The sequence below is a fragment of the Ailuropoda melanoleuca genome, chromosome 7 (assembly GCF_002007445.2).
Source record: "Ailuropoda melanoleuca isolate Jingjing chromosome 7, ASM200744v2, whole genome shotgun sequence".
NCBI classification, from domain to species: domain Eukaryota; kingdom Metazoa; phylum Chordata; class Mammalia; order Carnivora; family Ursidae; genus Ailuropoda; species Ailuropoda melanoleuca.
Genome location: NC_048224.1, coordinates 77,156,309 through 77,178,516, shown reverse-complemented (window position 1 = coordinate 77,178,516; position 22,208 = coordinate 77,156,309).

Below are 22,208 nucleotides of genomic sequence, written 5' to 3'. Positions count from 1 at the left end.
GTGCCTTCAAGTCTACTCTCTACCCTTACACACATTGATATGTCCACCTAGAAGCTGAGGTATATGGAACACATCAACAAGAATTCTTGTCCTTTAGCTTCCCATTGGTTTTGACCAATGAGAAATGGTGGTAGGAGTTCAAAGGGTAAGCAAAGTGAACCCAGGTTATTTATTGCCTTGATGTCTTTGATTGATCAGTAGCTCTCTTTACACAGCTCTCTCTCCAGATTTTATTTAGATTTGTAGATGATAAAACCCTGCCTCCAGCCCCAGTTTCAAGTCCTAGAGACTATACTTCTTTTATTTCCATACATTTGCCAACATCTTTTGCAGAATCCCTTTATTAAACTCTTATTGAATTACCTGATTGGAATGTGTCATCTGTTTCAGAACTGATAATGCACTAACAAACAAACAAACAAACAAGTCACTTCCTAACAAAATCTTAATTTTTTTCCATTGTTCATGTGTGAAAGTTGGTAGAATGGCACTCAAAGTTTTCCATAATTTGTCCTGCCATTCCTCTCCCATTATAACCACATCACTCCCTATCACTGATCTATGCTCAGGCTCACTGTAGTTTACCCAATTCCCTAAAAAGCCATATATTTTTATGTACTCTGCCCTTCTATTCCTTCTATTTTTGGTGAAATGCTATATATTTTCAATGCCAAGTTAAAAAATTCTATCTTCAATAAAGACTTCTCAGTTGAAAATACGTCTTACTTATCTGTTCTTCCCAAATCTATTGCATTATTAGTTAGGTTCTGGCTTAAACTACTATACTAGTACTATTTTAAGTGATGGGCTATGTATTAACACTTTTGTGTATTCATATGGAAATGTTTCTTTTTTTGTCTGTTTGTTTGTTTGACATTTGTATTAAGCACACCAAAAGAATATAGATAGCTCTCTGTAAAGGCCCAAGTTTTTAGGAGGAAATGTGGCTGAGCTGGGTGCTATACACAACTGTAGTTCTGCCAATCACATAAAACCGCCATATCCCCAATCAAATACCAGTTTCTATGCTATTGAGCATTATCATCATAAAGTGATAATATTGAGAGGAAAACACAGATGACAGAGCTAAAATAGAGGGGGTTATATGTAATTCTTGGTGAAAGAAAAACAATCATCAACAAACAATTTTAAAATGACATCCTAATTTCAGTGAAGAGAAAGCTGGGGACATAGGCAAGGGTCACAGACTATTCTTTTATGCTTTGACTCACAACTCTGTGAACTAGGAAAAGAAGTTGAGAAATTTCCACAAGAGAATCAAGGGATTTCCTCCTTGGCTATGCTGTGGTGAGAATGTTGAATAAATGTCACCTTGATGTTTTTCCATTACTAACATTCAAATTTGTCTGATCTTCTGGGTCCACAATCAAATTTGAGGCACATATACCAACAACTGCAAAAGACACTAACCCTTGAGGACCTAGTCTCTACCTTGGACTAAATTTGAACCCAGGTCAAGTTCAGCAAGAGGAATAAGTTTCCATTTTTAAAAAAGAAATTTTAAATCAGCACTTACTAGGGCTTACATTACTTGGATGTGAATGATGAAATTGGAGAGTATCTCTTCTACACTAAGTGATTAAAGTGAAGACTTAGGAGGCAATTATGAGTTTGAAACTATATATACTGAACTCCAAAAAATGTGGAAAGAGATAAAAATAGCCCACCATGCAGATATTTAGGCTATGACATGAAATACAATTAGATATTTCAAAACAATAAGAGAATTGACAAAACTTTTCACTTTTTTTCAAATTGCTATACCTTTATATACCAAGTTGAAAAAGCATTACTTAAAACCAGCCCTGAATAAAGTAGCATTTGCAGCCACATGCATTTAGTGCTTAGTTGGTATCTGGCTCCTTAACCACATTTGCATGCAGAGGAAATACTCAACATGAAATGAAGGATGGTGGGACAAAAAGTAATAGCAATGTACTTGGAACATCAAGGCTCATCTAGAATTTCCCTTGAATCAGGCCTTTTCTTAAAGGGAAGGACAGACGTTAAGGCTGCATGGGAATGTTGAGAGCACAAAGCCCAGACCAAAGCATGGTGGAAGAAAACATAGATGCCAGCAGGGATCACCCCTGTTTTACCAACTCATGTCATTGCCATCTCTAATTTTGTGGAACTCTGTCTTGCCTTCCTATGCATTTTGCTTCCCACAATCTCCACAGTTTCCATAACCCACAGCCTTTCCTCACTCCCCACCCAAGCCACTGCTGGCAGAACACATGATTAGCTTGAAAGTAAACTCAGATTCTGAAGTTAGAGGTGACCCATCATGGAAGTGACCCCATTTGTTCTATTTTTTTAATAAACATTTTCAACTAAAGGGTAATATTTCCCTTTGAAATAATAACCACCCTAAGATGCCCAGAAATCTAGGTCATTTCTTTGCACTTAGTGGGAGCTCAGACAATTGTTAATTGGTAGTCACATTTATTTCTATGATTTGGATTTAAAATCACATTACTCAGAAAACTGGATCATATCTCTTCTTTGTAAATACATAGTTGAAGCTTCAACTTGGAGGAGGAATTTTGTTTTTTAGAAAGAAATAAAAATGTGTTTTTAGTTTGAAAGTATATTAAAAAGTCAGTTTTATGAACATCTCTTAAATTCATTAACAAATACGTATCTTGAAAGCTAATTTATATCATATTTTAAGTCCACACATGATTGATCTAAACAGTGTCCTAACTTGGTTTCTGTAAAGTATAGCTCACTATACAGCTAACAGAGCAAGAATCTCCACATAGTGCTAGTACTCTTTTTGAAGAAGAAAGTCATTCCATATTTAAGTTAAAAGAATATAATAGAGACACAAACTGTTTTGTTACTTACTTTTCCACTAAACCAAAAAAGTGGCTTTGTTTTATCAGAAAGGAATTCTGTATTCAATTTTGTGGTTGATTTTCTCTGTCTTTATTTCCCTTAAAATATCATCACTTAGATATTGTGGTTATAAACAAACTAAAAGATATGTCCTCTTTGTTTTCAAGGTTGCTACTAAAATATAATAAGCATTACGGTATCTTTAGAAGGAAATGCATTTTCCAAGAGCAGTATCTTTGTGTTAATTGCAAAAATAAAATTGAATGACTGATCCATAGTACTAAAAGTATATTTGAATATCCTACTCTAACCATATTATTATATTAGAAAATCAGAAAGGCCAGTTTGAATTTCTTCTGCCACTTAACCTTGGTTCTTTTATCTGTAAATGAGGAACTCATACAAAGTACTTCTGATTTCTGTCTAGGTCAGCTATTATATTAAGTCCTTTTCATATGTCTTCAACAGAAAGGAAGAAGCTTATTGCCAATTCAGCTTATCACCATGTGAGACTAAATAACCATTGCATGAAAAATGTCCATAGTAATAAATAAGTAAGTAAATAAATAAATAAATAAATCAGTTGTAGGCTTGGATTGATAGAACTCCCAAACATAGAATAACTTAGTTAAATTTGACAGTTACTGATATAATTTGATAGAGTTGCTGATGTAAGAGTCACAAAACAAAGACAGCCCCATCAGGATACAGAGCAGAGACACCAGTCATAATGTCCAAGACAGAGAGGCGTAAACTTTTAAACCCCCAAATCTACACCAGGATTATACAGATAAGAATGAAGTGTTTGAAAGAAGAAAGTCTTTATCTAAAAGTCCAGGTCCAGTCCATCGATAAGGCGTAGCTTTATATACACCCTTTTTAACATATTGTAAAATCATTCAAAACATAGGCAACTGTAAATATGTATAAGAGATCACTTTATCCAATCTTGGTTTTAGTGTACCTCTCAATATCAGAATTTTGCAATAAAAGTCATGACTGCAGTGTGGTACAGTACCCTTAAACATGAACACAGTTCTTTTTAATGACACTAACCTCCCCAGACTAACCCAACCTGGCCCAAATGTATATTAGAAATCAGTGCTATGGATCAAGGACAAACGTCAGTTCTGGTAGCAGGAAAAGGAAAAGGAGCAAGAAAGACAACAATGACAAGTTTTCACATTGAGAAGAAAAAATAGTAAAGAAAGAAGAAAAACCATCTATATACTCTTTACTCCAGTGTCATACACTAGGCACATATTCCTCATTAAGTCATCTTAATAAATACTGAGCACCTCCTTTATGCCTGGTACTATTCTAGGAGCTGAAGAAAGAATGGTGCACAAAAGAATGACCCTGCTCAGAAGGAGTTGACATTCTACTAGGGTTATCTTCTGTGTAACACCAAACAATAATGGTTGGTGAAGGAGCCCACTTGTGAGCTCTACCAGACACAGTCTAGGTTTACTCAAGGTCAGTGGGATGCAGCAAAAAAAGACAGACTGCTGGGCTTCTGGGTAATTCGTCAAAATTATGAGGAATAACATATGTGCTATGAGAGAATGTTCTGGTACAGAATCTGAGACCTTCCCATAAGCCCATTTGTTCACTCGTGCTAAAGGTTTTATATACTTCAAAACAGAATTGACCAATGATACATAAAAAGTCAGGGGAGGAGAGAGGCTATTAGCAAATCACTGAGGCATGGAGAGTGTCATATTTCTTTCTGTAGGATAAGAACCATTCTTAAAATAGTTAATTATAATCTCAAAGAGTTCTTAGAGTATCCCTTGAATGGAGTCAGATATCATAGGTAATGTGCATGAACGAAGCTGCTAGAAGTAGAAGACAAAAAGGAGTGAATTGTGCAAACATACTACCTCTAAAGCCATCCTAACCTACTTTTTAAGAACACTATTCAGGCTAAATTTTGCCCAAAGCCTGCCAAATTACAACCTCTGCCATGATGTTATGAAAAGCTAAGCTCTTTGAATTATAAATAATAATCATTGTCATTATTTTGGTCACAGGAGTATTATTACTGCACATCTCTTATTTTGCCAGCCAGTATCTAGTCACTCTGCCTTTCACAATTATATCCCACTTTTCTTTATGGGAGACCAATCTGTACCCTATTTTCTGACCATAGGCTTTGAATGGGTTCCTTCTCCCAGGAAAAGAGGCAGCATTTGACCTGCCATAAGCAAATCAAAGCATTATAATTCTCCAGAAAGAGTGATTAATTTTGTAATAAGTACACAATCCAATAAGAATTAATGAGATGCAAATTCTTCCTGTTATTTGTGGAAAACAGATTTTTGTTTCTTATTTTGTGAAAGTGAGACATTGTAAGGTCTGCAGCATGGTTTCCATCACCATGGAACCATGAAGGTGGAGACTGTTCTGACAAAAAACCAAGGAAGAGTGCCTTGGACATAGTGAATGGATGCTTAAGATTTATTGGGCAAATGAATGAACAGCATTGGAGTTTCCAGATCTGGGTTGCCATGGCAACTTAACATCTATATATGGTATAATTTCCTAAACTCTAAAGTAAAAGGTGATCTAGATCAGAGATACTTAAACTACCTACAGAGAGTGAGGGAGTATAACCAAAAACAGACTCTCACCACTGGAAATTTTATTCAAGTTTTATGTTTTAAGTATAGGCATTGTTTTGTTTTCATAATGTTTATTTTAATATTGTTAAAAAAATTTAACCAAGTAAATTTGAAGATCTAATTGACTTTCTTAAGCAACTCATGAATCAGGCAGCTGGCAATCTAGCAAGTAGAAGGGAGCTCTGGGGAGTTGTGCAAAATGGAAGGTTTTTTATAAGAAGGAGGGCAGATCAAGAAGTTATTAGCAAAAGAAAAGAAAAGGTTATTTCAGGCCAGGTCACATTCCCTTAGGGCAGGGAGTTTTATCAGGTGGATTACTTTATCTTCCTTTGGGAGTAAAGGGCATGGAGAGGCCCCATGTTACAGATGACCTCATGGGTGCTGACCAGAAAATTCCAGATTAATTGGCTTAAATCCCAGTCCTGGAGAGGTTAAAACTACAACTAAATCTTGGTTTGCTGACCTGGGGCAAGTGACTCCACCTTGGGCCTGAGGTTTTCTTTTTAACAATATAAATATTATCCTCAAGTAAAAACTGATGTTGCAAGTAGATGGGCATATTTATTCTCTACCTTTAAGTAATCCCTAGAACATTGTCTTTGCCCTAGAGGTATTGAAAAATATGGGACTAGAGTGTTCATAAAGAAACGTCCAACATTAAAAGTCAGTTAATTTGCATTTTTGAACACTTAACCTTTAAGACACTCTATTAACAATTTATTAGTAAAGAAGTAATATTACTGAGCTTTCCTGTAATTCAAATTAAGAAAACATTACCAAATAGGTGTCCCTTGAGAATTCAACTAGGCCTTCCTTGTTATCCCACCTTGTACTTCTCCTCATCACCACCATTCATAAACTCCACTACTTTCCTTCCACTGTTTTGGCCATTAAAATTGTAATATGAATTTAAAGATTGCTACTCAGCCAGTATAAATAAGCAGCCTTGCCTCTCCTCATCCATGATGCAAATATATGTATAAAGTGATTTTTTAAAGATACATCTTTTAGGCTTTACAAGTCAGTAGACTGTTTGCCTACCTTATTTTAACCAAAGAAGGTTTTTTAAAAAGTGTGGGAAGGTAATGTTAAATAAGTTCGTAACTCCCTGAAAGCTTTATTTCAATGTGTCTAGCTCTAAGGAAGCAAAGCTTCCTGAGTCCTGCCAGGACACAGTAATATCCAAAATCCTGAGGACATTCTGCTAACTTGAGGAGTAACTGTGGAAACAGCAAGTTACGGAACTGAAAACTAATCCTGGATTTTCCAGAGCAATGTACATTTCCTGGAACATTCAACTCTCCAGGCAGAAGTCAGAATGTTTATAGCTTTCAGCCTCACTGTTTGTAAATGGAAAGCTGAGCTCAGAATTCATAATCACTGATTAAGCTGACGTTTTTTTACCCAATATTGGGGGTGGGGAAGGACAGTGGGTTCTCTCATACTGAACCATAAACATATGTTTTGTTATGTATAATAAATTCCCTAACATTGCACTTCTTTTGAAGGGAAGGATGAGGGATGTAATAGAATACTTGAGCCAAAAACTAAAAGAGTCTGTCTAGTCGGCATATCAAGTTAAAATTGAAAAGAAATCCTTATAGGTAGTGCACGATATGTATTCCATGATTTTATTTTTCAGTGTCAACATAATAGAATACTAAACCTAGGAGGACTTCAGAGGTGACCTTGATGTAGGCAAGATGATGTTAGGGTTCGAAGGCAACAGCCAAGAAAGAATTCTTGAGACATCTTAGGTGCAAAAAGGTGGCTTTATTAAAGCACGGGGACAGGACCCATGGGCAGAAAGAGCTGAACTTGGGTCATGAGGAGTGGCCCATTATATACTTTCAAGTTGGAAGGGGGTTAAGGATAGCATAAATCTCTAAGGAATTTTAGAAGCAAGGTTTCCAGGACCTTGAGAGGGCTAGCAATTGTTGGGAGAAGGTCATTTATTACCATCTAATAAAACCTTAGTCATGAGACCCTTCAGACGTATATCGGTGGGCCATATGCTTGGAGAATGATTGCCAACATGTATCTTGGGGGGTTTAGAGATAAAGGAAATTTCCAAAGGAATTTTTATATGTTAAAGTAGATTTACAGAATCCTGTTGGGATGGGGATTCTGGCTAGAATTGCCTTTTGCCCTTGGCGAAAAATTAACATAGAGGCAGTTGAGTTCCTAAAGGAATGTCACTCTGCCTGTTTCAAGGACTTGTCAATGGGCTGTATGTAGGTAGTAAGGAAATTTAATAATTTTTCTTCTGCCTTTGTTTCCCACATCAACCTAATCCTCTTTCTTTACAAAAGAGGAAACTGAAAGCCACTGAAGCAAAGGGACTTACTTAGAGTCACATAGATAGTGTCAATACAGAGAACAGACTGAATTCTCCTAACATCTACTACAGCATTACTTTACTGCGTAAATGATCATATAAAACTGATTCTGTATGTTAACTACTACTGAGTGTCACGTACAGATTGTGACACACCATTTTAAATATACCTGAGTTGTATTTCTCACAGTTTTCATGATTGTAAAGCCAAGTATTTAGCCATCCATTGATCTGAGACTTTGCTTATTGGATCTACTTTACCCCACCTCCTCCTGCCCATTAAGAAATGCTTTTGACTAAGCCAGAAAGCTCAAAAAGTACTTGTTAGTAAGTCTCGCTTTGCTGAGTCAAGAAAAGAAGGATCAATTATGAGTTAGGAGGAAAAGTAGTGGGTCAGAGTGTAACAACACTAGCTTCTATATTCAGTATTTTGACATCTTGGGGTTAAAGGGGAACAGAATATGCGATCCCAAAATACTTCCCTTTGGTATAAAGACTTTATTGGGCTGATTATTTTTAAGAAACAGACTGCAAGAAAAGCTCTGGAAACCAGTAGAATTTATCCTTTGTAAAATACATTTACATTTGAAATGGAAATCTCCATTTGTATGGGTACCTTCCTCTAAGTATCAGAAAGAGGAGAATGCCTAAATCTCTAGAAACTCCTGAATGAGATGCTGACTTAAAACTACATAGTAACTAAACCCTTGTTTACTGTGTTTTGCCTGATAACCTTCCATAACTGGATTCCCTCATCCCACCATCTTTTGTTTTTAGCTGGAGATGGTATTTAAATGGTGACTTGGGCCATTCCAGTATTACTCAGTTTTCCTGGGTACCTCATATATACAGAGGAGGAAATAATATACATGTTATTATACTTTTGTTTGTTTTTCTCCTGTTAATCTCTCCTTTATTATAGAATGGTGTCAGACAAGAACCTAGAAAGGTAGAGGAGGAATCTTTTTTTTCTCCTCTACAGTGTTTTCCAGGCCCTGGCGGGACCGCCCCTCCTAGGGCCAGCCAATTTCTAGAGAGAATAAAGAACTGGCCTGCAAGTGTACCTTCCCTATGTACACCAACCAATCTAAAGCCCACACCCCAACCACCTCCTTTACCAGCTCTCACACTCTGGGCCAGTATTCCCCTGCCCTGATCACCCGGGAACCAGGAAACAGACAACTAATGAAACCAACACACATTAACAAATGTTTTACCATTCTAGCCTAATGACACTGACTAACTTGATAGATTTATGAGCCCATTTTGCAGAAGTTGACTGACCACCAATGAGACTAGCTAAGATTGGAGCCAACTGGGAAGATTTCTTACAGCTGTGCAGAAGGGAAAAGGAAAGAACAAAAGTAACCTCCGTGATGACCCACCTAGAGATCTTTGCCCCATCATCATGCGTATGCCACCATTTTCTGAACATGTACCCCATGAAGAGGCATGATTCCTGAATACACATGCTCAGAAAGACACCTCCTTTTGTCCCGTATCCAATCATCATACTCCATTCAGCCTACCCCCTACCCTTAAATACACCAAACCAACCCTTCAGGGAGGTGGATTTGAGAAATCTTCTCCTATCTCCTTGCTTGGTGCCCTGCAATAAAACTGTTTATTCTGCTGCAAAAGATACTGGTGTCAGTGTTTAAATTGATGCACACTGGGCCCTTGTCTGGTAACACTTAAGAATAGCCCCTACATCCCAGAGCCCACTGAAATTATTCAAACAAACTAATCCTAAACCTGCTTGCTCTGTCATGCCCATTACTCCCTTCGGAAACCATAATAAAGGCTTGCCCACATTTTCCACTTGCTCCTTCTGCCTCCTGACCAACACTGGTGGATCCCCCATATGGCCCTGTGTGGTGTGGTGTGTCCCTTTCTCTTAGGAACTGTGAGTAACAATCTTTCCAATGGAAATCTTTGCTTGATGTGTTGACCTCACCATATCTGAGTAAGAATACCTAAATTTTACAACAAAAAGGTCAAAGTCCAGCAAAACTAAAGGTGCCAAAATCCACGATGGATTAAAAGCAAGCAAGAAGAAACAAGAGATAAGCTACAAGTAGGGAGAATATGGCAAAGGTCTAGCTCAGGAAGAACTCTGCAAACCCAGAATTTTGATTGTGGTATAACTTTGGTGCCTTCCTAATAATATGGGAGGGTTGCCTTAAAATGGCATATTTACAATTTCTTAAAAACACTGCCTAATAAATAATATGTGAGAACTTTAACATTCCTAGACAAGACTTGCTATATAATATTCCCATGATCAGCACCCCAGTTGTAATCCATACTGGAATGTTAAAATAGCCTCTTAATCATCTCCTGCTTTTAATCTCTCCATTCCTTAATTCATCTCTTCTACTGTTTCTAAGCCATAGCTTGTATATTGATAAGAATCCTCCATTATTTTTTAATTTCTTTTTCAATTACATATTGAATCTTCACTATTACATTTAAAGCTTTTCAAATACTGTCTTCAGCATAACTGTCAGCCTTGACTTTCACTATTCCACTCTATTCTCTATCATTTGGCTAACTTAAACCCTCCATTGTTACCAGCACATTCTCCCCATGCACTGAACTATTCCACTGATTGAAGCACCGATAAAATGTATTTTATTATATTAGCTTTAGAAACAAGTATACCAGGGTCTGAATGCTTAGCGTCTCCGTCTCCAACAAACCGTGCTCTGATCTTGGAACTTTAAGTTTCTTTTTTCTCATGCTGGAGGACTCAGAATGGGTTCCCTGTGGAATCACCAAGATAATAATATCCACGTTATAGAATTCTTAAACGGGTTAAATGAGATAGTATGTATAAAGATTTCAGCACAATTTTGGTGTGAATTCTAGCAAATAGCAGCTATTATATGATACCTAACCTTAAAGTAGTGTTCCTGAGTTTTCAAAGTATGTCATATACACTGCCAGGTAATATTCAAGAAGCTCTGATATATGTTATAATCGATGCCATTTTTCAAATGAAAAAACTCAGAATCAAGAGAACTAACTTGCTCAAGCTCATACAATTAGGTAAGAATTACAAGTTTCTTCACTGTTTCTTTCTTTCACTCTCTTCTCTACACTAAACTGACCAAATGCCCATAAAATCATTTAGTGAAGGGACTGTGACTCATTTATCTTTTATTTTCACAGTACTTGGGAATTTTCTTTAATTTAAACTAACTTCATTGAGTATTATGTGTCCAGCACTGTTTTAAGAAATTTATATAAATTATATCATTTAAATGTGATGACACCTCAGAAGATATATATTATAATGTACATTTTCAGGTGAGGAAATGGAGAATCACAGAGGTTAGCCTGCTCAAACCACACAGCAGTATTTAAAAACACCATAGCTACCTATGGCAAAAGTTGATGTGCCACACCAAATAAGCTGCAAATCAAAACAGACATGTAATTCATTTCTGTTGAATTAAATTTTAATTAGCATCTGGAAAATACATCTTCCCACCTGCTAAAGAGTGTAAAAATGGTGACATGCTCTGGAAAACCTGTATTATGTGTGGTATATAGTATCTGAGTGTGCTATGTAGATTTTAATAAGCATTCTAACTTTCTTTCAATAATAATAGAAATCCTCAGTTTAACACACAGTTACTCTGGGAGCAGGGGACAAGAATGAGGGCGCAAGCATAGGTGCCATTAAAAAAAACTTTTCAGCCTCCTTTGTAGCTAGCTGTGACCCTGTGGGAAGTTCTGCTCAATGGGATGTTAGGAAAAATGATGTAAAATAAGTTCTGAGACATACCTTAGAGGCAAGTGTAGGCTACTTCTCCCTTTCCCCATCCTGCTGAAAACATGGATATGGTGGCTGGAGGTACAATTTAGACCAGGAGAGTAAATATCATTCCCTAGGAATGACAGTATGGAAATTTCAAAGTAGCCCGAGTTCCAGTTAGCTACTGAGCCATCTTGCCTTTACTGAACTCTGAATCCTAACTTCTAATTAAACCACTTTTATTTTGGCTCTCAACAGCTGAATTATCGGGGTGCCTGGGTGGCTCAGTAGGTTAAGCATCTGCCTTCAGCTCACGTCATGATCCCAGGGTCCTGGGATTGAGTCCCGCATCAGACTCCCTGTTCGGGGAGTCTGCTTCTCCCTCTACCCACCCCCACTGCTCGTGATCTCTCTCTCAGTCTCTCTCAAATAAATAAAATCTTTTAAAAAAATGGCTGAATTATCATAACAATTATTTACTAATTATTTACTAATGACTAAGGCAAAGCTAAAGAAAAAAGAAGGAAACAGAAATGTATTTTGAAGGATTGATGAGTTAAGTATCAAGCCACAGAAATATGGAATCTCAGTGTTGGGAGGGATATAGTCTACCCACAGAGGTGATGTTCAAATCTACTCTCCAAACTTTACAAAGTGAAGTCTCAGGAAAGCTGTAAACAAATATGATGAATTAGATGTATCTAACGTAAAGTGTGAAATTTTGACAGTTGTCAGAGTCACATCTATGAGTTAAGTAAGTACTTGTTATTTGGATGGAGTATGTGCAAAGCACTGGTATGAGCCTAAAACACACTGGTTCTATATGAGATGCCACAGGGTGGAAAAAACTGTCAGGAGACACTATGGAGGCCCACAGGGGGTATTTCTGAAAAGAAGATTATCAGATGCTCCGATAAGATTTACCACTCAATGCTGTATCTAATGTCTGTTTTGTTCATCTAATTCAGAATACTTTGACTCAAATAGTAGGGACTTGGAAAAGCATTTTCTCCCATGTGTCCCTAAGTACACATCTTCAATGACTTGCTTCATGGGAAGCAGGACCACATCACATGAGACTCATTTTGGTTTTTAAAATATGTGCATTCTGAGTTATATTTGCATGATTATGCAGACAAGTTGAGAGTGAGGTCATTGTTGCTGTACGAAGTGAAACTGTGGTTTCTTCTCATGTTTATGCCAACTGTTCAGAAGGAAAACAGAAAATCAAAGATGCTTACATGCTGATAATGCCTTAGATAGCAGGAAGTTCAATACCATGGTCCTCAGCAGTGTGACACAACATCTGTCTAAAGGCCTGAAAAATTGTAATTCCCAGGCACTCAGCAAAGAGATTCTAAGAGTGATTAACACATGTTAGTCCCTTCTGTACCTTACGAGGCAGAGATGGGTAAGAAAAGAGCAACCTGCCCTATGAGCAACCAGGGTCTTCCTGCTTGACTTCTGGATTAACCCAGTCCCTCACCCAAGAGTTTAGAGGCTTGCACTAGCCCTGTAGCACCAAAGCAAGGCTTCATATCCACCTTCCTGAATATATCCTCAAAAACTGATTATAAAAGGCCAACCTAAAAGATGCTCTAAAATCTGTTGAAAATTTTCTCTTCGTCTAATGTAATTGCTTTTCCAACCATTTAACATATTTTTCTCTTTTTTTAAGATGTGATTTGTATGTTCCACTGAAGTGAGAATAAACTATTACAAAATGTATTTTTGTAAAAAGAATAAAAAAAACAGGACTACTTGGAAAGTTTTGTTTGACTTGCATTCTCCACTGGTCATGTGCCCACAAACAATGCTGCTATGATCTATTACCAAATGTATTTTACTCCTTCAGAAGGGCTGAAGTAACTTCTAGTGGTTATGTCACAACTAACTAAAAGTACAAGCATTCAATTGTACATCTCTATATGAATTGTATTTGTCACTAATTATTTTTATATTGTAAGAAAAGTGTTATTAACATTTAAGCAAAATAATTTTTATTTAATAAACACTCTTAACCTGGTTTTTTGGCTGGAGTTAAAGACCAGGTATTTTATAAAATCATAATATCATCTTTTTGATAATATTTGCTTATTATAAAAAAATGTTTGAAGAAAAAAATTATAACTATGCGTGGTGATGGATGTTAATTACACATATTGTGGTGGTTTCATGATATATACAAATATCGAATCATTTGGCTCTACACCTGAAACTATGTTAGATGTCAATTATATCTCACTTTTTTTTATTTTTTATTTTTTCAGAAAGAGAGAGAGAGACAGCACACAAGGGGGAGTGGGGACTCAGAGGGAAAGGGAAAGAGAGAATCTTAAGGGCTCCTCACCTAGTGCAGGAGCCCACATGGGGCTCAATCCCACAACCCTGAGATCATGACCTGAGCCGATATCCAGAGTTGGACACTTAACTAACTGAGCCCCACAGGTGTCCCAATTATATCTCACTTTTTAAAAAAAGTTCAAAAAACTTATGAAATACAAGTGTAAAGAAGAAATGAAACTCATAATCCCATCATAGAAATTTTAACAAAACCATATTCTGGTACATTTTATAAAATGTTAACATACCCCATATTTTATATTTAAAATTATATCACAAGCATTTCTCCGTGTTTAAGATATCTTCTGTTTTCCTTGATATTTGCCTTGCATTCTTTTTTGCTACTTGGACTATATTTTATTTGCTTTTAACTCCTTAAGTTTCTTGGAATTCTTCTGGCAGTAGAGGTTAAAGATTATTCTGAATATATTTCATTGTAGTACTGTTTAAAATAAAGAATAAATGTACTTCATTTAAGTCACCCCCTTGTATGATTAAAAGAAATTAAATTCAGGCTCCCTCTGTCCCCTCCTATTGTGGTGGCAAGGTGTATGCGTTTAGCTCTGTGATGAAGGACCCTGGTTTCTGCAGGACATCCACACCATCAAGTTTATAGGCACAAAAACTACCATATTTAAGACCATCCTTGTGGCTCCAGTTCATGCTTGTACATTCCAGGCTGTTCTTTTTTAAAAACAGCTTTACTGAAGTCTAAGTTACATTCCATAAAATTCACGCAGTGTAGGGGTACAACTCATTGACCTTCAGTAAATTTACAGAATTGTGCATCCAACAGCATAATCCAGTTTTATAATATTTCTAAAGGGGCCTTTTCTGAATATTTCATATAAATGGCATCACACAATACATAGTCTTTTAGACCTGACATCTCTCTTCTAGCATAGTGGTTTTGAAGTTCATGAATGTTATAGAATATATCAGTATTTTGTTCTTTTTTATTATATGAATATACTACATTTTGTTTATACATTCATGATAGATATTTGAAATGTTTCTGATTTTTGTCTATTTTGAATATGCTGCTATGAAAATTTCTGTTCAAGTTTTTGCATGAATATATGTTGTCATTAGATTCATAGAAATAGATGTTGGATTCTATGGTAGGTAAGTTTATATAGCTATTTATGAAACTGCCAAACTGTTTTCCAAAGTAGCTATTCCCTTTCACATTCTGACCAACAATGTATGAGCATTCTTGCTTCTCCACATCTAGCCAATATTTGTTATTAACTGTATTTCTTATTATAGCTATTCCAGTAGGCATGCACTGGTATCTTGCGATTTTGATTGGCATTTCTCTAATAACATGTTTATTGAGCACCTCTTCCTGTTTTTATTAGCCATTTGTATGTCTTCTCTCATGAAAGGTCTGTTCAAGTCTTGCTTATTTTTTAAATTAGTTTGTTTGGGGGCGCCTGGGTGGCACAGCGGTTAAGCGTCTGCCTTCGGCTCAGGGCGTGATCCCGGCATTCTGGGATCAAGCCCCACATCAGGCTCTTCCGCTATGAGCCTGCTTCTTCTTCTCCCTCTCTGCCTGCTTGTGTTCCCTCTCTCGCTGGCTGTCTCTATCTCTGTCAAATAAATAAAATCTTTAAAATAAATAAATTAGGTTGTTTGTCTTATTATGATCAAGTTGTAAGAGTTATTTAAATATTTCAGATGCAAGTCCTTTATCACATACATAATTTGCAAATATTTTCTCCAGTCTATAGCTGGAGTGTTTCTGGAAGTTTTTAATTTTTATGATAAACAATTTATCATTTTTTCTTTTTTAGTCTGCTTTTGGTGTCATTTCTAAGAACTTTGTACCTAATCTAGGGCCATAAAGATTTTTTCCTATGTGATCAACTTAGAAGTTTTATCTCTTACATAGCTCTATAATCCATCATGAGTTATTTTTTATTTATGATGTGAGGCATGAATCTAAGTTCTATTTTTTTTTTCCAAATAGAAGTCCAATTGTCGGAACCACTTGCAAATTCTAGCTTTTTCCCCATTGAATTTCCTTGGCACTTCTGTTCCAGCCTGTTCTGGCTCTCACTTTATATCAATCTTTGTTTCCCAAATGCCTGCCCTATAAGCATCAAGCTCCAGAATCACACAAGGCAAACATTGCAGAGATTGTTTAAGCAGCTCCAAAAAATTGCATATGGTTAAAATCCTTAAGATAGATGTGTAGACAGACAGAATGTCTCTTACTGGTTTTGCTTCTTTGAATTCTCACTAATAATCAAGACTATTCTTACTCTACAATGTTTACTAATATTATCTGAAATTTTTAACTAAATTTTTTTGTGGTAAATGTTACTCAGCCAATCAAAGATTTGCTTTTTATATTAAGATCTGTAAATATTCTTTAACTTCTAGTTAGGCATACCTCTATATTCTACTGTTTTCAATGTTTATATCTAAGTCCTTTAATTTTGCAAACCTCCCAATTCTTGAGATGTTGAATTTACTTATTTCTTAGTATGTATATAATAAGTTGTTTTATGCCATCCATGTCTGTCTGTTGAATTTATAGATACATGAAATTTAATTGTATATTAAACCCTTGACTCAAGGGATGTTTTTGTTTCCTTGGAAAACCATAAGCAAAGATATATGTCTATTTCCTCATTCTTTTGTGAATATATTATTAACTCTCTTCTTTTTACTTTTCCCAGACACTTCTGGAAAATTAATTAATACATTTTGAAGACATTCTCCTGAGAGGATATGATTAAAACTGCTGTGCTTCTGATAAATTAAAATCTTTGTTATTAAGCCATGCCTCTCTGTATATCTTATCTGACTTTTTAAGCTTAAAGTCTACTCTTTTTTTCTTTACATTAATATAATTACTCTAGTTTTCCTTTACTTAGTATTTCCCAGAAAATCTTTTTTCATTTTTTTACATCCCAACTTTTCAGTTTATTTTCGTTTTAGGTATGTTGCTTAATAATATCATATGATAAAAATTTGCATTTTATTTTATCTGATAATTTTTGTCTTTCAATTGTGGAATTTAACCTATTTATGTATATTGTGATTGAGTTCCACCATCTTCTTGCTTGCTTTATATTGTTACCAATTTTTTTTCCTTTTTGTCCTTTCTTTCTAGAGGTAAGTATTTTTTTTCTTTGTTTTCTTCTTATTCCATTTTTTTTCCCTTGTAGAAGATACACAATTTGTTCTTTCTTTTTAATAGGTAACCCTTGAACTTTTACCACACAAGTTTATTATTTAATTGTTTCTAAAGTTAACGTATTAATCCCACCCATGAACAACATGAACATTGTAGACCATGTTAACTCATTAGACGAGGGATTGATGAGGCTCAAATATGGACAAAAACAATTATATCCTGAAACACTCCTTCGAGATACAGCATAATATCTCATTTTTCTGTGAAATATATCAGTTTCCCCAAAAGTTGATCATTCCCTTGCCCCCATCCTACTTAACACATATAATTGTTTCCTTGTATATATGTATAGTTTAGTATGACTTCCTTGAGGATGAGGAATATATCACCTTTTTTTTAGTAGTACCTGACACCAGACATAGCATATATTAGCATACATTCAGTCTAGCGAATGAATTTTAAAAATTAACAATTTTATGTTCCTATGCATTTATGACTTTTCATTCTTTCATATTTCATGGAGATAACCAGCTTTATCAAAAACTTTACCCAGCATGACGACTCATAAGATAGAAAACCTTAATAAGATTCAAATCACAGTTCATATATTTTCTATGTATGTGTCTACACTTTTGATTTTAAGTAGTATTCTGGTCTTTGTCCCTAATTAATTCATCCAAACAGCTTAAGTATAATGACTTTAGTTTGAGAGAAGCAGGATTAGGCCTTTTACAAATCGTTCTTTAAAATTAAATCTGTGTCATAAAGAGTTCCATGTGTTTAGGAAGTAAAAGAGGGAAGCTCACCTAATTATGCTTGAGCTAAATGAGTTATGGTTATTCTTATGTTTATTAATATTATTTTGAAAGAAAAATGAAAACCATCATGTGCTATCTTAAAATACCTTCTGCATTATTTTCTCAAAATTTTATTTACCTTTGTACTGTCACATTGCTTCCACATTCAAAGTTTTTCCAAGCTCCCTTAGGGCAAGAATCATGGGCTATGCAGATCTGCATCCTCCCTGGCAGCCAGCATAGCGTGCAGTGGTCACTTGGTAAATTTGTGATTATTGTGTCTACAAACAAATGAATACATGAGTTAGTGAGTGAATAAAGATACAGGAGAATAACTAAATGCAATGGCCTGTCATTTTTTACTTAGCTTTTTTTTGTAATTTCCCCACTACTATTTAGAATTTAAATTTAATTTAAATTTTTTAAAAATTATTTGAATATATTATTTTGTTTAAAAAAGGAACATTTCTTTTTTTCCTTGACTGTTCTGTGTTTTTTTGTGTAGTTCAAACTGAAACAGGTCCATAAGAAGTTATGAATGTGCATTAATAAATTTTTCTTATAGTTATTAGAAATGGAATGAATTACATAATAACATTTTGAAGAGAAACCAACAAAAATGGAGAAAAGAGGTAACTTGATAAAGAGAAATAGACCAAAGGGTTAAAGAGGACCTCTGAAACTCATCTGATATGTTCACCCAAATGCAGGCAAAATCACACATCAGTCATTTCAGATTATGGAGTGCAACCATCCTTCCTAACAAGTTGACTTTTTAAAAAATCACCAGAAATAACTTGCCAATATTAAATCAAAATTTCTCATTATGATGAAAGATAAACATGACTGATGCTGTATGTCTCATGTGTATTGTTTCATTTACTCTTCATAATCCTTGACCTAGGAAGAAAAGATGAAACCAAGGTTTAGAGATGCTAAGATATTGGCAGAACCAAGATTTGACCATAGGAAATCTGATTTCAGGGTCCACCTTCATAATTATTGTACTCTTTGCTTCCTTGTGCAGTAATACAAATAATTCTCTTCATAGCCAATTGGTGGTACAACAACAACAACAGATCTTCAATCTTAGGAACCCTCAATTTAATAGATATTCATATATTTGAGGGTACATTTTAGAGTTAATTCCTATTTTACGAGGGACTAATGCAGGTATAATTGTAGTCCCTGCTTCTTCTTCCTCTCTCTGTGTCCTGCTCCAAACATTCCACAATACATCCCCATCCCCTCCACATACACACATCACTTTTTAATCTGTATCTAATCTATTTATTGTACATAGGTCAGTTTTTCATATGTTTTTCAGCTATAGCAAATAGGAAGATAAGAATGCTACCAGTATTTGAAATTTCATGTTTCCAGAACCATCCAAGAGGTAGGTGACACAGGAAGTAAGACAGTTAAGTGCCTAAGAATTTAAGCTCCAGAATCAAAGTGTCTGGCCTGTTATTACTATTTATGAGACATCAGGCAAGTTTTTATTAACCTCATCTGTAAAATGGGGGGAATAAAACAATTTCCAGTTGTTGTAAGGATCTAATTATATAGTCTTTATAATGTTTTTCACTTAAGCATGGCACATAGGAAATGTTCAACTAATATTAGACATTTATGTTAATTCTTGTCTGGGAAAAGATCTAGTATCAATTGTGCCATAATTATGCTGTTGTTTGTGGTGCTTTTTAGCAGATTTAGTATGGCAGCTCCATAGAAAACCATCTATTGCCCAAATGTTAACACATTAATTATTTAGAGGACTCCTTTGCAATTCTGCGATTCTATACAGAGTGGGAAATAAATGTGTTATAAGAGCCATATTAAGTTTCTATCATGGAAGATAAAGGCATTTTGATATTATTTAGATGTAAACATTGTGCCTCTTATTTAACCATTTATAAGGCTCTAAACTGCAACTGGGGAAAATGCCACGGGGTTGCAGGCATTCTTCTGGCCTACCTTTATGAAGAGATGGGCTAGCTCTCTACAAAAATTTCCACATCAGAATATTATTTCTGCCATCTACACCACCAACATGAATCTCTAGTTTACCTGCTCTAGCTTCTTACCAGACACTTCCATCTCAAATCACACATTCCACTTATGGTAAATACCTGACCCAAATATCCAATTGGTGTAAGAGCAATATGCTCTCAAAATCTCCAAACCCGATTCCTACATTAAACCAGATATCCATAAAGCCGCAAATATAGAATATGCTATGCTTGACCTCATATTATACCTTCAGTTTTCATAAACTGTCTCCAATTGTAAAAATATTATCAAATACATCACTCAATTTGTTCTTTATGAAAACATCCACATAAAAATTTCCTCTAATCTCAGATCCAGATTAAAAATATAAACATAAATATACTTGACAAATTTGTAAGCTTCCCATTTTTGGATAAAGAGAGCTATGCAACATGCTAGCTACTAGAATGGAGCTCTGTTAAATTTGAGTTCAAATATAAAGCTTTCCAACAAAATTTTATCTTTGATTATCTTATATAATTTTATATTTGTCAGATAATTTTTAAATCTGATTCTCATACTATCTATTAAAAAATCGTCCCTGCACACCTGGGGAATCAGCATAAACATATTCACCTAGCTTTCTGACAATGCACCCTGCTGCCTGGCACTCTTGTAGAACCACTCCCTCCAAACTACCCTCAGCAGGAGTTCTCCAAAGTTGCTCAGGTCTACTCCAACAGCAAGCGGGCACAACTCTTGCTAACACTGTGAGACCTGTCCCTACAATTTCCTGTGGACCTACTGCTGGCAAGAGTCCATCCAAAGTGGTGCCATTAGCCAATCAAGCTGAACATGAGAAAGAAAAAAGAATAATGAAAAATGAAAATAGATTAAGGGAACTCAATGATACCATCGAGCATAACAACATTTAAGTTATAGGGATCCCAGAAGAAGAGAGAAAAAGGGGGCAAAAAAGGTATTTGAAGACATAATAGCTGAAAACTTCCTAAATCTAAAGAAGGAAACAGAAATCCAGATCCAGGAGGCAGAGAGAGCCCTCAACAAAATCAACCCAAGGAGGTACATACCAAGACACAGCTTAATGGAAAAGGCAAAAAAGTGATAGAGAATTTTAAAAACACTAAGCGAAAAGAAAACAGTTACACACAATGGAAACCCTATAAGGCTATTAGGTGACTTTTCAGCAGAAATTATGCAGGCCAGAAGTGAGTGAGTGGCATAATATATTCAAAGTGCTGAAACAAAACAAGACAGAACAAAACAACTGCAACTGAGACTACTCCACCCAGCAAGGCTATCATTCAGAATAGGAGGAGAGATGAAGTTTCGGAGACAAACAAAAGCTAAAGGAATTCATCAACACTAGACCAGCCCTATAGGAAATGTTAAAAGGAATTCACTGAGTGGAAGGAGAGACAATAAGCAGGAATAGAAAAGTAGGAAGTATAAAAGGAGTAAAATTAAGTATAGCCATAAAAATCAGTCAAGCGATTCACAAAATAAAAGGATATAAAGCATGATACCATATACCTAAAACATGGAAGAAAGAGCTTTACTGCCTTTAGAATGGGTTCAAACATAGTGACCATCAACTTAATATAGACTGCTATATGCATAAATTGTTTCATATAAACCTAATATAACTACAAATCAAAAACTGGTAATAGATATACAAAAAATGAGAAAGTTATCCAAGTACAACACTGAAGAAAGCCAGCAAATCACAAGAAGAGAGCAAGAGAAGAAAGGAACACAGAATACCTACAAAAACAACCTTAAAACAAGCAATAAAATGGCAATAAATACATACCTATCAATAATTACTTTGAGTGTAAATGGACTAAACAGGCCAATCAAAAGACATAGGGTGATGGGATGAATGATAAAGCAAGACCCATCACCCATCTATATGCTGTCTACAAGAGATTAATTTCATACCTAAATACACATGCAGATTAAAAGTGAAGGGATGGAAAAGCATTTATCATGCAAATGAAAGTGAAAAGAAAGCTGAGGTAGCAATACTTATATTGGACAAAATAGACTTTAAAACAAAGACTGTAATAAGAAAGAAAGAAAGTCACTACATAATCATAAAGGGAATAATACAAGAAGATACAACAATTGTAAATATTTATGCACCCAACATGGGAGCATCCAAATACATAAAGCAACTACAAACAGACATAAAGGAAGTGATTGATAATAATACAATAATAGTAGGGCCTTTAACACCCCACTTACATCAATAGATCAACCAAATAGAAAATCAACAAGGAAACAGTGGCTATAAATGACACATTGGACCACAGATCTA